The sequence below is a fragment of the Podarcis melisellensis genome, assembly GCF_964234715.1.
Source record: "Podarcis melisellensis genome assembly, chromosome: 8".
In the NCBI taxonomy this organism is placed as follows: Eukaryota; Metazoa; Chordata; class Lepidosauria; order Squamata; family Lacertidae; genus Podarcis; species Podarcis melisellensis.
The window spans coordinates 15,945,533-15,961,014 of record NC_138540.1 but is presented as its reverse complement, the minus strand read 5'-3'; the positions used below and the strand labels follow the sequence as shown (position 1 = coordinate 15,961,014).

Here is a 15,482-nt window from a genome sequence, read left to right as displayed (position 1 = left end):
GGGCTCCTCCTCCTCCCTGCCACTCAAAAGGCCATACCATCGCGCCCGTCCTCGCAGGGGGAGGCGAGGGTCGTGCGTAAATGAAATACACTCCCACCTCCATCCCACTTGCGCGCGAAGCTCTCCAGTTTGGAGAAGCCGGAGGCGAGCCGGACGCAGGAGGCGCACAATCCGGGAAAGGATTCGGCGCCCCTTCTGCCTCCCCTCCTGCAGGCGAGGCGTTGGTAGAGGCCAGGATTCTCGGAAGCCGAACAGCCGAGGCGGAGTATAAAAAGCTGCGGCAGGAGCCGGTGGAAGCTTGTGAGCTGGGCGCTACTTCCCGGCGTGGCGCTTGGAGAGAGGAGCGCGGGTGGGTGTCTGCCTGACTTGCCTACGCGCGCCCTGGCCGTGCTGGGGGAAGGCGCCTTTGTCCCGTGGTGTCTCCCCACCTCTCCTTTGCTTGAGGGAGTGGTCCCTTGAGCGCCCTCACACCAGCACTAAAGAGGTAGCGGTCTCTGGTCGTGCTCTGCAACGGAGTGCCTTCAGATTTATTATAATTATTTTGTGGGAGGTGGGTGCCTTATTTGTTGCCCGCTTCTGAGCCAGCGATTGTAGTGGAGATCGCTTTGCTGGTCGGGACGGAGAGGCAGATTTCCCTGGTTGAATTTATGCCCTATGTATTTTTGGGGGAAGGGGGGCGGAGGCTAGGCTATATACCTGTTCCTAGAGAGTGAGCAAGCTTTCTGTATTTTAACTGGAGAGAGAGAAGGGGTGTTTGTGTGTGCCCATTAGTGGTATCCATTGATTCCCAAGTGCTAACTGGCATTCCTAAGTCTTCGTAGCTGGAGGGCGGGTGGTTTATCCTGAGTCTGCATTGGAGGTTATTATTATTTTGAATTCTTACTCGCAATGCAATATAAAGAACCTTTAAGCGACTTACAAAAATTCAAAAGCATAATATAAAATCAGAGGTTGGCCTCAAATCTGTGCCCAAGGGGTTTTTTTTTTGTCATTATCTATGGGTTTTTTGGGGGGGGGGGTCAATGTGTTTTCTACACTGTAGCTATGGTGGGAGTGGAGAATTATAGCCTAATGCTTGTGAGGCATTAAGGTTATCCTGCTTTCTGTGATTCTAAGTGTACCCATACTTTAAAAAGGAGTGTTTTGCTTGCTAAGGGTTTTGTTTGTTTATTAGTGGGGTGTGCCTTCTGGGATCCCCTTCATATCTGCCTAGAGATTAAATTTCTCTGGCACCTTTGCTCTAGAGGGAGGGAGGAGGCTGGTGCCCTGATCCTGGCTCAAAAGAGTGTTGTGGCGTGTGTGCTTTGTGGGAGGTTGTTTGCGGCACCCCACCACCACCACCCCAGCTTCTGCTGAGAAGAGAAGTTTCCCCCTTGCCATCTTCTGCCGGCTTCAGCTAAACAAAAGTGATCCTGTGTCCAACCAAGAGGTAGGAATCAAACTTGATATTTAAAAAACAACAACTTTATGGAGTAAAGCGAGAGGTGGAGGAAAAATGAAGATGTGTGAAACAGCACTGGTGGAGAGAGGGTATCCCAAGGGAGGCAAAGGACCACTAATTCAAAGCTTTCAGTAACATGAAGAACGGCACTCCTCAATTAGAAGCTCACTAAATGGGGGGGGGGTCACTTCCCCAGTTCCCAATACGGCTCTCCTGCAGAAGAAGACCATAGCTCAGTGGTAGAGCATCTGCTTTGCATGCAGAAGGTTGCAGGTTCAATCCCTGGAATCTCCAGGTTAGTGCTGAGATTGTCCCCTCTCTGAAAACCTGGAGAGCCATGGCCAGTCAGGGCAGACAGTCCTGAGCTAAATGACCAGTGGTCTGATCTGTTGTACTTCCTATGTGCCGACGCCGGGTAAAAGCTCTCACCTGCTTGCTTTATTTAAAGACTCTGAACCGAGCAAATATGTTTTATGAAGTGTGGATATTTCACTGGCATGTGTTTGATGATGTGGAGCCTGCCTAGCAGATCGCTGTTGCCTTCACCTTCTGCTTATAGTCTTCCCAGAAGTGTCTGGTTGGTAGCTGTGGAAAGCGGGGAGGATATAAAGAGATAGGTGGCAAGCTAGCCTGATCCAGCCATGGCTCAGTGGGAGAGGAACTGCTCTGCATGCAGGATGTCCCCAGGTTTGATCCCTGGCATCTCCAGTTAGTTCTGGAGAAAACTGTTTGAAATTGGTCCTGGAGTGAGCAGTGCAGAGCTTGATGGACCATTGGGTCACATTCAATTATTATTATTATTATTATTATTATTATTATTATTATTATTATTATTATCATTACTATTATTTTGTATACCACTGATATGCCAAGAGTACATAAGGCAGCCTCCTTTGTTTCTGAGTTGATGAGGACTAGAACCTTGTGTTATTTTGAAGGGAAAGGGTCTGAGCTCAGTGTTAGGAAAACACGTTTTGCATGTGGGGGGGGAGGCCCCAGATTCAGGTTCTGCGCAGGGCTGGGGAGATTAAAAAAAGGCTGGAGAGCTTCTGCTAGTCAGTATTGACAGTATGGAACTAGAATCATAGGACTGTTGGAAGGGACCCCAAGGGCCATCTACTCCAACGCTCTGAAATGCAGGGATCTCAGCTAAAGCATCCATGACAGGTGGCCATCCAACCTCTGCTTAAAAACCTCCAAGGAAGGAGAGTCCACCGTCTCCTGAGGGAGTCCTTTCCACTGTCGAACACCTCTTACTAGATGGGCTAATTGTCTTGACTTGAGATAAGGCAGCATCTCTTGGGTGACAGTGGGATTAGTTGTGGTTTCCCTCCCCCCCGCCAGCTCCCTCCAGACATCGTCCTGCTTGGGTGTCTGGCTATGTTTGTGGTTTCCCACAGAGAAAGTGGAGTGGCAGGCGATGTGGAAGTTGTACAAACACAGAAAGCTGCCTTAAACCCTTGGAGAGCTGTTGCCAGTCAGTGTAAACAATACGAAGCTCTTTGGACCAGTGGTCTGATTCTGTATCGGGCAGCTAGCTTCATTTGTCCCCGTCTGAGTCATCCCAGTCAGAACCATGATGACTGGAATCTTATTTTCTTTCCGGTGGGGATCTCAGCAGTAGATCACCTGCTTTGCACGCAAAAGCTCGTAGGTTCCGTCCTTCACTAGGGCTGGGGAAGCCCCTGTCGGAACCTTGGAGTGCTGCTGCCAATCAGTGTGGACAGTACTGAGCTAGGTGGGACAGTGGTTTCATTTCGGTATAAGCTTCCCATGCTCTGTGTGGCAGCCATTCACCCATTTGAAAGCTAGTGTTGTGTCTCCCCTTATCTTCCCTGCCATCGGAATCAAACTCGGCTAGCTTGCAGGAGTGTGTGTTTGTGTGCAACAAGAATTGACCGTCTGGCCCATAAAGGCATTAAGATCAAGAAATGCAACCCAGTTACGTTTGCCAGTGCCTGGTGATTATCAGCTTGCGGTAACTTGAAAGCGGGCTTTTTCCCTGGTAGTGCCAGTGTTGTGGAATGCCCTCTCCGTTGAAATATGAGCGGCCCCATCAGTGCTGGCATGCTGCAAGGATACACCTGCTTTGACGAACCTTTCTCTGATCTGGCTTGAGTCTCCTGCTCTGATTGCTGTTTTGTTATTCTGTGTTCATAGGCTCGCCTATTACATCTTTTAATTACTGGTGTTGCAATGCAGCTGTTTATGTTTAATAAGATCTCTTTCAATTATAAGCACTTCTATTTTTGCAACTTGATTTTTATTCTTGTTATCTTGCTGCCAGCTTTTATCGGTTCCACGACCCACTTGGTATTCCTTCTTGAAAGGAAAGGTGGTGTGTGTGTTCTTCTCAGTTATCCTAATGAGCTCAGCATTGCAAATCTAACCACAGGTCCTTCACCCACAACACCTACCCATGTATGTTCCTGAGCTTCCTAAAAGCTGTGACCATAGGATCAGCCCCCAACTCTTCCCAATATCCCCTTTCTTCATTATGAAAATTCTCCCGTCTGGTTTTTCCTCCCGAAACCTGTGCTTAATTACTCACCTTGCCCACCTCCCTGTTACGAGCCTGCATAAATTATACGGCAAATACCTGTGATTAAAAAGTGATCACCTCTGCTAATGTTGGAAGACTCGGGACGGATAAGAGAAAGTCCTCCTTCACACAACAGATATTTAAACTGTGGCACTTGCTCCCACGAGAAGCAGGGATAGCTGCCAACTTGGCTGGCTTTAAGAGAGGATTAGACAAATTCCTGGAGGGTTTATTTAGAAATTTATGTATTTATTTATAGTTCATAACTATAAACTATGGACTATAAATAGTTCATAAGTGGAAATAAAATTCCACGGGGATTGGGAAGGAAATTCTGGGGGAGGAAATTCCCTAGAAAATTCCCTGTATCACTGACTCTGGGGCGGAATTTGCTGGTTGAGAGGTTGCCCTACTTAAAGCGAAATATGTGTAACTTGTTTTTTCTTGGCTATGTGGAAAGGAGCGCACATCAGGACTTCAGTGCTGTCTTCTCTCACTGCCTCTGTCAACCCTTCTCTGCCCCCCCCCCCCGGTAAGAATTCTAGTTTTTCAGTCCATCCATTTGTATTCCTCCGCTTCCGAGGCAGAAAGCCAGATTTGATGACAAGCTTCCCGGTATGATAAAAGACAAAGAAAATCAATCTCCCTTTTCTCACTCTCATTCTGTTTCTCCCGGCCTTTTCTAGGCAATAGTGACTTCAGTTGCTAGGCTTCCATCTAGGTTTGTGCTATTATTTATTTAAATAGGGCGTAATCATCAGCATGTCTCAGCTGCGCCCGTAAATATGAACCCCGCAGAGAATAAAGGAAATAAAAAGTCACGGTAAAACCAGACACTACTTTAAAATGCCTGCTGGAATGAGAAAGCCTTTGTTGTGCGCCGAAAGCTAAGCAGAAGAGCGTGCCTGTCTAATCTCAAGTGGGAGGGAGTTCCACAGGCTTAAGCACAATACACCGAATGCACAGCTTCTGGTAGTTGCAAGTCATGCGGCTGACCCACGGGGAGGGGGGGGCAGAAATGGAGACCCCAGATACATTACACCATACATTTAAAATGCTATGATGACACTTTAAACAGGCATGTCTCCCCAAAAAGCATTCTGGGAACTGTTGTTTGTTAGGGGTGCTGAGACTTGTTAGGAGACTCCCTGTTCCCTCCCCTGAGCTACAATTCCCAGACCAGTTTAACGAACAATCCCATCCAGAATGTTGTTTATAAGGCCCTGTCTGCACCATGCATTTAAATCACTATCATACCACTTTAAACAGTCATGACTTCTCCCCACCCCTCCAAACCACCCTGGGAACTATAGTTTGTAAAGGGTCCTGAGGGTTGTTAGGAGGCATCTATTCCTCTCCCGAGGGACATGGGTGGCGCTGTGGGTTAAACCACAGAGCCTAGGACTTGCCAATCAGAAGGTCGGCGGTTTGAATCCCCACGGGTGAACTCCCATTGCTCGGTCCCTGCTCCTGCCAATTTAGCAGTTTGAAAGCACGTCAAAGTGCAAGCAGATAAATAGGTACCGCTCTGGCAGGAAGGTAAACGGCATTTCCATGCACTGCTCTGGTTCGCCAGAAGCGGCTTAGTCATGCTGGCCACATGACCTGGAAGCTGTACGCCGGCTCCCTCGGCCAATAAAGCGAGATGAGCTCCACAACCCCAGAGTCGGCCACGACTGGACCTAATGGTCAGGGGTCCCTTTACCTTTACCTTATTCCTCTCCCAGAGCTACAGTTCCCAGAGATCCCTGGGAAGATGGATTAATTGTTAAACTGTTCTGGGAATTCTAGCTTAGGGAGTGGGAGGGGTTCCTCCTAGCAGCTCTCAGCCCCCTTAACAAATGTCAGCATCCAGAATTATTTGGGGGTAAGGCATGACTGTTTGAAGTAGTATCGTCACACTTAAAATGTGTGGTGTGAATCTGGCCTCATTCAAAGATCTCACTGATGGTTCAAGGATATAAGGGATCAGGTGGTCCTTAAGATATCCAGAATGACCCTTAAAATATGCATGGAGTTTTGGAAAGCAGAGTTTGTGTCTCTCTATTGGCATTTGACCAGAAGGTGGAGGGTGAGCTAGGAAGAAGCTTGACTTCAGATAACTCTGAGCTGCAGAGGGGAAAGAACAAAGCAAGGCTTGGAACAATCTCCTTTGCTTTTGAAGACATGTCCAGAGTACAAATTTAGGAACATAAAAGAAGAACCTTCCTAGATCAAACACGCTTCGTTTCCCCGCTGCCGATCCAGGACCAGCATCTAATTTCCAATGGATGATTCCAGGAGGCTTTGAAGGAAAGCAAGATGAGGATAGTTTTCTCTCCTTTGTCCGTGCAGGATCTGGCCTTCGGGGGGAGGCTGCCTTCAAGGTGGAGGTTCCACGAGGCTGTTAGTTGCGAGCTGTTAAATGAAACCATCCTTGCAGAGTCTGCCCAATCCACAGGGAGTTTCTGTAAGATATTATCCAGGTAGATAGCAATACAAGAGGCATCGAGGGGCACAAACGTGGATGGCTTTAAAAATCATGGAAGAGGGTAAGGCTATCAGTGTCTACCAGCCACAAGGGCTGTGTTGCCCGTCTACCATCGGAGACAGTGGACTTCTGAATGCCGGTTGCTGAAAACCAGAGGTGGGGTTTACTTGCCTTTTGCCCCCTGCTTTCTAGGTACAGGTCTGCCCTTTAAAGCGCCCTTTCCGAGCACTTCTTTTTTTGCCCTAGTGCTTTCCCTGTGAAAACCTACTCTCCGCTGCCAAATTGGAGCAAATGACGATTCAGGGATTGCTGTTTGCTCCGATTCAGCAGCAAAGAGTGGATTTTGGCAGGGGAAACGCAAGAGCGAAAAATGTTTCAACTGAACGTTCAGACAGAGAGCTTTGAAGTGCAGACCTCTGCCTAGGAATGTGACACAAATTGAAGTCTGGGTGAGCTCCAACTGTGGCACTAAGGTCTTGCTTGTGGGCTTCCCATTGGGGCAGCTGGTTGACCACTGAAAGACCAGGAAGCTGGACTAGATGGGCCTTTGGCTTGATCCCGCAGGACTCTGGATCAAGGTGGGGGACTCTCCATTGGGGGCTTTTAAACATAGATTGGATGGCTGCCTGCCTGCATTTCCAGGTAAGGCTAGGAGACATTCCCTGCTTGAAACCCAGAGGACTTGCTGCCAGCCAGTGCGTTCAGTAATTTTAAAAACTTGTAGCTTGGAATTCTTTGCTAGAAAATATTAATGATAGATTCATTCTGTCAAAACAAGAAGCATGTAATTTCTTTTATTTGGCTGCTTTTATTAGGAAGGATCTGTGGGTAAGGGCTGCTTTTTCAAGAAAGCAAAAAATTCCCCCTTTTTAGAAATGCATAGGCAAGGCTAAATTAAGTACTGAAAATAGAAGTGGCTTTTACTGTGGAAGCTTCCCTGAAGTGTTTCAGCGAATGTAGGATGTATCGACAGCAAATGAGATCAAATAGATTTCACTGCCAGCATCTTAAAAAACAGAGAGAGAATTGTCCCTTTCAGATTAATTATCCATGTGCCTAAAATGCTAGGGAACAATCGGAGCTGTTCTTTGGGGAGAAATGAAGTGGTATCTACATATTTATTTTCCTGGCTTTTGTAGAACTGTGGAATGCCAGTTTGGAGCTGAAGGCAGCTTGAGTCGTTCTCCTCCTCTCTGTTTTGTCCTCACAACAACTCTAGGAGGTAAACAGAGACAGATTGGCCAATGGCTGCCCAGTGAGCTTTGTGGCTCAGTGCGAGATCTGAACGTGGGATCTCTCAAACTCCTACACCGGTGGTGGAGAACACAAGGCCATGGGTCTAGTTAGGAGTGAGAGACCCTGATTTAGCCTATGAAATTATTTCCCACAAGCCCACCCACACACCTGGTTTCATGTACTACAGGTTGTAATGCTCACAGTAGATGGTTATAAGAATTTTAAAGTCTCAAATATAGAATAAATAGTCATAGATGCACAAATACCTAAATATATGAACCATGTGTCTGAAATAGGACAGAGGAGCAATCCTGAAGCCATTTTGACTCTCCCTCTGCAGTAAGGGAAGCAAATGGGGAAAGCCTTCCCATTGCCTTTTTGCTTGCAAATCCTGTCTTAAGGGTGTATTTGTGTATGAATAGGGTGAGCCTGTGACCTGGAATCAGGAACTAAAGTATGGGTAGGCAAACTAAGGCCTGGGGGCCGGATCCGGCCCAATCGCCTTCTAAATCCTGCCCGCGGACGGTCTGGGAATCAGTGTGTCTACTCATGTAAAGAGAAGAATGTGTCCTTTTATTTAAAATGCATCTCTGGGGTATTTGTGGAGCATAGGACTTCGTTCATTTCCCCTCCCCCCAAACATAGTCCGGCCCCCCACAAGGTCTGAGGGACAGTGGACCGGCCCCCTGTTGAAAAAGTTTGTTGACCCCTGAACTAAAGTATTAACCATCACAAAAGAATGGCCAGACTGCCAGTGGCAGAGCAAGCGTACTGGGTGCCTGGGGCAGCATGGCCCGTGGGGCCTCCAAGGAGTCTGCCTGCCTCCTCCTACTCAGCCACCCTACAGCTGGGGGGGAGGCAGTGGGTGGACCATTTGGGGCATCACAGAGCCTGCAGGTGCCCCAGCTACCGCGTCACTCCCAGGAGAGACTTGTGGCTCGGGCGTGTTGCAGGCCCCACGGTGAGTGCCACCTGCCATTTTGTCACCCCCTCACTGGTGACACCTGGGGTAACCCCCCCTTACCACACATCCCTTTCTCCGCCCCTGCAGACTGCCCAGGAAATCAGTGACCATTGTCAGGTATCCTGGCAGGCAGGATTTCTGCTGGAGACTTCTTCCTTCTGTGATGTATGTATGATTTTTATGGGGGTGTTCGGGCTACAGGGTGGGCAATTTCAAAAGTGTATATAAGGGCTTGCGTACCATTGTTCAGGGTTCTCCTCCCTCCTGCATGTGGTGAGTGAGGACCCTGTTGCAGCAGTTCCTTGAATATAAATCAGGCTTACTAGCCGCTTTGCTTCTCAATATACTCTGGTTGGCCTCTGTTTCTTCCTACCGATAGGGAACCCACTTAAGGACTCTATACGTGCTCCAGAAAACCCCATAAGGGAAAGGGAGCAGTTTCCCCTATAACAAGACCCATTGAAGTTAATTGGCATCCCATCTAGTCCAGCATACTGCTCTCACAGGGGCCATGCAGATGCCTGTGGGAAGCCCACAAGCGGGACATCAGCACAAAAACCCTTTCCCCTCCTGTGGCTTCCAGCAATAGTTATGCAGAAGCATCACTGCCTCCAACTGTGGAGACAGAGCAATGGTCATCATGGCTAGTTTCCATTGATAGCCCTTTCCTCCATGAATTTGTCTCTTTTAAAGCCGTTGGCAGTGGTCGCCACTGCCTCTTGTGGCAGTGAGTTCCATAGTTTAATTTCCATGGATCTACCCCAGGCAACCTCAGCCCTCCAGATGTTTTTGGCCTTCAACTCCCATGATCCTTAGCTAGCAGGACCAGTGGCGAGGGATGATGGGAACTGTAGTCTCAAAACATCTGGAGGGCCAAGGTTGAGGAAGCCTGATCTACCCAGTGCTTTTTTTTTCTAAAATAAAAATAAAAATGTTTAGGGGTACAGTGGTACTTCGGGTTAAGAACTTAATTCGTTCCGGAGGTCCATTCTTAACCTGAAACTGTTCTTAACCTGAGGTACCGCTTTAGCTAATGGGGCCTCCCCCTGCCGCAACGCCACCGGCGTGTGATTTCTGTTCTCATCCTGAAGCAAAGTTCTTAACCTGAGGTACTATTTCTGGGTTAGCGGAGTCTGTAACCTGAAGCGTCTGTAACCCGAGGTACCACTGTACTCCCATTTTGACTCAAGAAAATCACCATTTTATAGTTCAAATCGGGGAAAATAAATACAGTAAATGGACAAAACGTTCACAAAATGTTTAGGGGTATGTGTACCCCTGTGTCCCCACCCCCCCCCAGAAAAAAAGCACTGGATCTACCATTAATTGGATACATTGCCCCACAGTTTCAGTAAATGCCACACTTTTGACATTGGGGAGTAAATAAGGCTTAGAAATAGCCTTCCATTGAAAGAGTAGAAGGCGTGTCTGAATGTGTATGTGTTGGGGGGGAGCCTAAATGGGTCTGGTTTTGAGTGGGGGTGTTAACCTTTCCCTCCTCGACCATAAACAGCCCCCCAAATCTTCACATATTTCAATTAGGCTGGTGGAAGCTCCTTTTGTTTGCGATGGAAGGTTTTCTTCCAAGACTTGTTCCGGTGCTAGATAATGAGTAGGAGCGGGCGAGCCAGGGAGGCCATGGGCCAGATGGGGAGACCCAGGGGGGGCACTGTTTTTCGACCCCTGCTCTGTTGGACGCTGAATAATGGGTTTTGATAGACGTTTGTTTGGGGTCCGGCAAGCCAATTAATGTTGAACAGCGGCCCTGGCATCCACTGCCCATGAATAGTTAATCATATGGCTTTTTTTCACCTGATGCACCCCTTACCTGGCTTTTACTCAGTAAGAGCCTTGTGAAGAGCAAAGGTCTTCATCCTCCTCTCCGAATATGAGGCACTGCTCGCTGCATTATTATTATTCAGACTGATACGGCCAGCCCATCCATAAACATTCCCTGGGTGACGTACAATGAAATATTAAAAACCGACTACCCCTCACTGGGACATGGTCACACTGGCAGAGGCTGAAGTCCTACTCAGAGTAGACCCCTTTAACTTAATGAACCTAGGCTTGTCGTGTTTGCTAGCATCAGTGGGTTTACTAGCATTATACACAGCATCTAATATTTCTCTCTCTCTCTCTCTCTCTCTCTCTCTCTCTCTCTCACACACACACACACACACACATATAATTTTTATTAAATTTTCTATTTTGCAATCTAAAATACTCATTTTACTCATCCTTAAAACATCGACTTCCTTTCACAAATCCCTGCATATTTTACAAAAACTATACCAGTCGGTATTCCATTATTGCATCCATCAAAACTTATTTACACTCTTGAATTTATCTTAATGCTACCACCATTCTCAGCTGTACACAATTATTTCCCATTTATTCAATAAACACTTTCCAGTCTTCTTTAAATGTATATTCTTCTTGTTCTCTTATTTTATATGTGAAGTCTACAGGTTGTGCATATTCTGTCAGCTTAAGTTGCCATTCTTCTTTGGTTGGGACTTCGCTTGTTTTCCATTTTGGGGCTAACAAAACACGGGACGCAGCAGTGGCAAACATAAATAACCTTTTTTGACACCTGAAAATTTCAGTTTGAATTATCCCCAACAGAAAGTACTCTTTTTTGGGGGGGTACTTTTAAACAGTTTTCAACTCGTTATGGATCATTTCCCAATACAGTGGAACCTTGGGTTACATACTGTCCTCCTTACAAATGCTTCGGGTAGCAAGCTCCGCTAACCCGGAAGTAGATGCCCCTAGTTGCGAACTTTGCCCCAGGATGAGAATGGAAATCGTGGGCCGGTGGTGCGGCAGCACCAGAAGGCCCCATTAGCTAAAGCGCGCCTCATGTTAAGAACGGTTTTGGGTTAAGAACGGACCTCCGGAACGAATTAAGTTCGTAACTGGAGGTACCATCTGAAGGCAGCCCTGTTTAGGGAAGCTTTTAATATTTGATGCATTATTGAATCATAGAATCATAGAATCATAGAGTTGGAAGAGACCACAAGGGCCATCGAGTCCAACCCCCTGCCAAGCAGGAAACACCATCAAAGCACTCCTGACATATGGTTGTCAAGCCTCTGCTTAAAGACCTCCAAAGAAGGAGACTCCACCACACTCCATGGCAGCAAATTCCACTGTCAAACAGCTCTTACTGTCAGGAAGTTCTTCCTAATGTTTAGGTGGAATCTTCTTTCTTGTAGTTTGGATCCATTGCTCTGTGTCCGCTTCTCTGGAGCAGCAGAAATATTATATTTTAATATTTTGTTGGAAGCCGCCCAGAGTGGCTGGGGAAGCCCAGCCAGATGGGCGGGGTATAAATTGTTGTTGTTGTTGTTACCACTGTACTCTTTTACCCTTTTACAAGTCCACCACATGTGAAGGAACGTTCCCTCCATCTCTTTGCATCTCCAGCACTTATCTGATTCAGTCTTATGCATCTTAACAAAGCCACTCGCAGTTAAATACCATCTGCGAATCATTTTCAGGTATTTTACCTTCAAAGAATAGCATGCAGTAAACTTCAAGTCGCTATTCCAGAGTTTTCCCCAGATGTTAAAATCTATATTGTGTCCTATATCTATTGCACTTCTATCCCACTTCTTCCTCCAAGTTGCTGAGTTCCTGTGTAATTCGCTTCCACAGGAGGCAGTGACGGACACCAAAGCTTTCGATGGCTACTAGCTAAAATGGCTGCACTCATCCTCCACGGTCAGAGGTAGCAATGCCTCTGAACACCAGTTGCTGGAAACCTCAGGAGGGGAAAGAGAGCTCAAATCCTGCTTGCAGGTTTCCCAGAAGAGGCATCTGGTTGGCCACTGTGAGAACAGGATGCTAGACTAGTCCATAGGCTGGATTCATCAGGCTCTTCTCAGGTTCTTATGCCTTCCCCCTTGAACACCTGGTCATATGTGGTTTGTGGTGTGTGTTTGTGCATTTTAAAAACAAAACCGCTTTGCTAAGCACACAGTGGCTCCACACCTTTCCCTTGCCATCTGCCCAGGGGCCGCACGCTCTGTGAGCTGGCACAATGAAAGCCTCAAACTTTGCCAGGTCTTGTTAATGGAGAACATTCCTCGCAGCCAAAAAGGTGGGCTGTTCTCTCTGCCTAAGCATTGTTGGAAGAGGACGGCAGGCGTGCCGAGGCTGGGCGAGAAGGAGCAATGTTCACTGGCCATCTGGATGCTCCAAAGGCATCAAGGCTGGCGTTTGACACACCTGATCTTGAGGGCGAGGAGGAGGGGAGCCGAGCTGCTGAGGATGTGAGTTCAAGCAGATCTAGGCTGCAAAACCAGAGAGGCTTTCAGGCTAGTTCAGCTGTCTGCAGGTATTGGGGGACATCCGATAAAGCTGAACGTTGGAAGATTCAGGATAGTTAAAAGGAAGTCCTTCTTCATGAGGTGCAGATGCGGGTTGGCACTGTGGTCTAAACCACTAAGCCTCGGGCTTGCTGATCAGAAGGTCAGCGGTTCGAATCCCCATGACAGAGTGAGCTCCCGTTGCTCTGTCCCAGCTCCTGTCAACCTAGCAGTTCGAAAGTACATTGGTGCAAGTAGATAAATAGGTACCTCTGTGGCGGGAAGGTAAATGGCATTTTCGTGCACTCTGGTTTCCATCACGGTGTTCCATTGTGCCACAAGTGGTTTTGTCATGCTGGCCACATGCCCTGGAAAGCTGTCTGTGGACAAACACTGGCTCCCTTGGTTTGAAAGTGAGATGCACACCACAACCTTATAGTCGCCTTTGACTGGACTTAACCATCCAGGGGTCCTTTACCTTTCACCTGGTTAAACTATGGAACAAACTCACACGGGAGGCAGTGATGGCAACCAGGTTGAATGCCTTTAAAAGAGGATTAGACAAATTCACAGAGGAGAAAGCTATCAGTGGCTGCTGTCCGAGGTGCTAGGCTTCTGAATACCAGTTACTGGAAACCACAGAAGGGGAGAGTGCTCTTGTGCTTGGGTTCTGTCTAGGGCAGGGGTCAGCAACATGCAGCCCATGGGCTGGATGCGGCCCACAAAGACCGTTTTACCAGCCCATATGTTGCCTCCAAACCGAAAGGCCCGCTTGGCAAGTACCCCCACATGCTGTGCTAAACCGGCGCAGCGCGGCATGGGGACTTGCCAAGCGGTGCCAGAAATTGTGTCTACACACGCGCAGATACTGAAAATCACTTCTGGGCATGCCCAGAAGTGGAAAATCATGCCTGCACGGGCGCGATTTTTGGCATCTGGGCATGTGCAGACACGATTTCCGGTGTCACGCTGCACCAGCCCGGCCCACAGACGATCTCCATGGGAATGATCTGGCCCATGGCCGGTAAGCCTTGCTGACCCCTGGTCTAGGGGTTTCCCACAACCATCTGGGGGCCCACTGGGAGAACAGGATGCCAGACTAGATGGGCTACTGGCTTGATCCAGGAGGCCCTCCTTATATGTGGCGCCTACCCTTTGAATTTCCCTCCTCCTGGTAAATATGAGACAGTCTGTTGTCATTTCCGCACCTACCAAAGACCTTCCTCATTTGGGGTGGGGGACACAAAACCCTTTTAAGTTGAGATCTTCCTGGTCGACATCTGTACTGAATTCTTTTTCAAATATTTTATCGCTTGTTGTTTGCCGCCCTGGGCTCTTTTGGAAGGAAAGGTGGGTGTAGAGATTTGACAAAGAAATAAATCGCACTAGGCAAATTCATAGAGGGCAAGTCTGTCAATGGCTTCTGGTGGTGACAGATGTATGCTACTTGCAGTATCAGAAGCAGTATTTCTATTTCATCTTACTAGATTTACAACCTACTGTCCAATTCCATGGTTCCCAACTCTGAAGCATTTTGAATGTTCCACTAGATATCACAAACTCGCTGGCCGCTTATGGGAACGGGATGCTGGTAAGGTGCTCTGGCCAACATCTTCTTCACAGGGGCCACCTGGAAACCTGTAGGAAACCCTCAAGCCCAAGAGCCCTCTCCCGTGCTGCAGCTTCCAGCAACTGATATCCAGAAACATTACTGTCTTCGTCCGTGGAGGCAAACCATAGCCAGGATGACTAGTAGGGCTGGGCAATATATCAGTATATCATGCAAAACCATTTTGAAGTCCATAACATGATATCAGTTTCTTAACTTTTGACCTGGCAATATATCGTGAATCATGCATGATTTTGTGTGTGGTTGTGTGTGTGAACGCTATGCAAAAAAATCACGATGCGGGAAAAACCACGAAGCCAGACAATGCCTCTCCATCGCGCCATCCTTTTTTCTTTTGCCAATTAATTTTTATTCATTTTTCAAATTTATAACACATCCAAACCAGATCAAAATTAGCGTAATACAAATTTTCTTCAAAAACTGGCATCCCATTCTCAAATATTCAAATTCATGCCATTTTGCATGCTGCTAATTTTGCAGATTTATCTCTAATTACCATCCATTTCCTAGCAAATCACTCATCCTTCAGCTGTCCCTTTACCAACTCCTGCATATAGATACAACAAAATTACATAGCTCCATCCTTGTTTCAGGCATTGTGATATATCACTATCCCGTGATGTATCATTGGTGATATATCACAATGTTAAAAACCAGACATCACTCATCACTAGTAGTAACCACTGATAGCTTTATTCTGACTGATCCTCCTTCTGATCCATGGAGGCTCCTCAGCCCAATATATCTGAAGGAATGTCTCCCCCCCCCCATTGTTCAGCCTGGACACTGAGGTCCAGCTCTTCTGGTGGTTCCCTCCCTGTGAGAAGTGAGGTTACAGAGAACCAGGCAGAGGACCTTCTCGGTAGTGGCGCCCTCTCTGTGG

At 47.5% G+C, this 15,482-nt stretch overlaps 1 protein-coding gene across 2 annotated transcripts in view; it reads left to right on the top strand.

Annotated features, from left to right (window-relative positions):
* The first annotated feature begins 220 nt into the window (after window positions 1-220).
* Window positions 221-15,482, top strand: part of DISP3 (dispatched RND transporter family member 3) — a 101,764-nt gene continuing 86,502 nt past the window's right edge. The window contains exon 1 of one of the 2 annotated variants that reach the window (XM_081923444.1): window positions 221-484. The gene's annotated coding sequence lies outside the window, so the exon portion shown is untranslated. The other variant, XM_081923445.1, reaches the window with a different exon arrangement.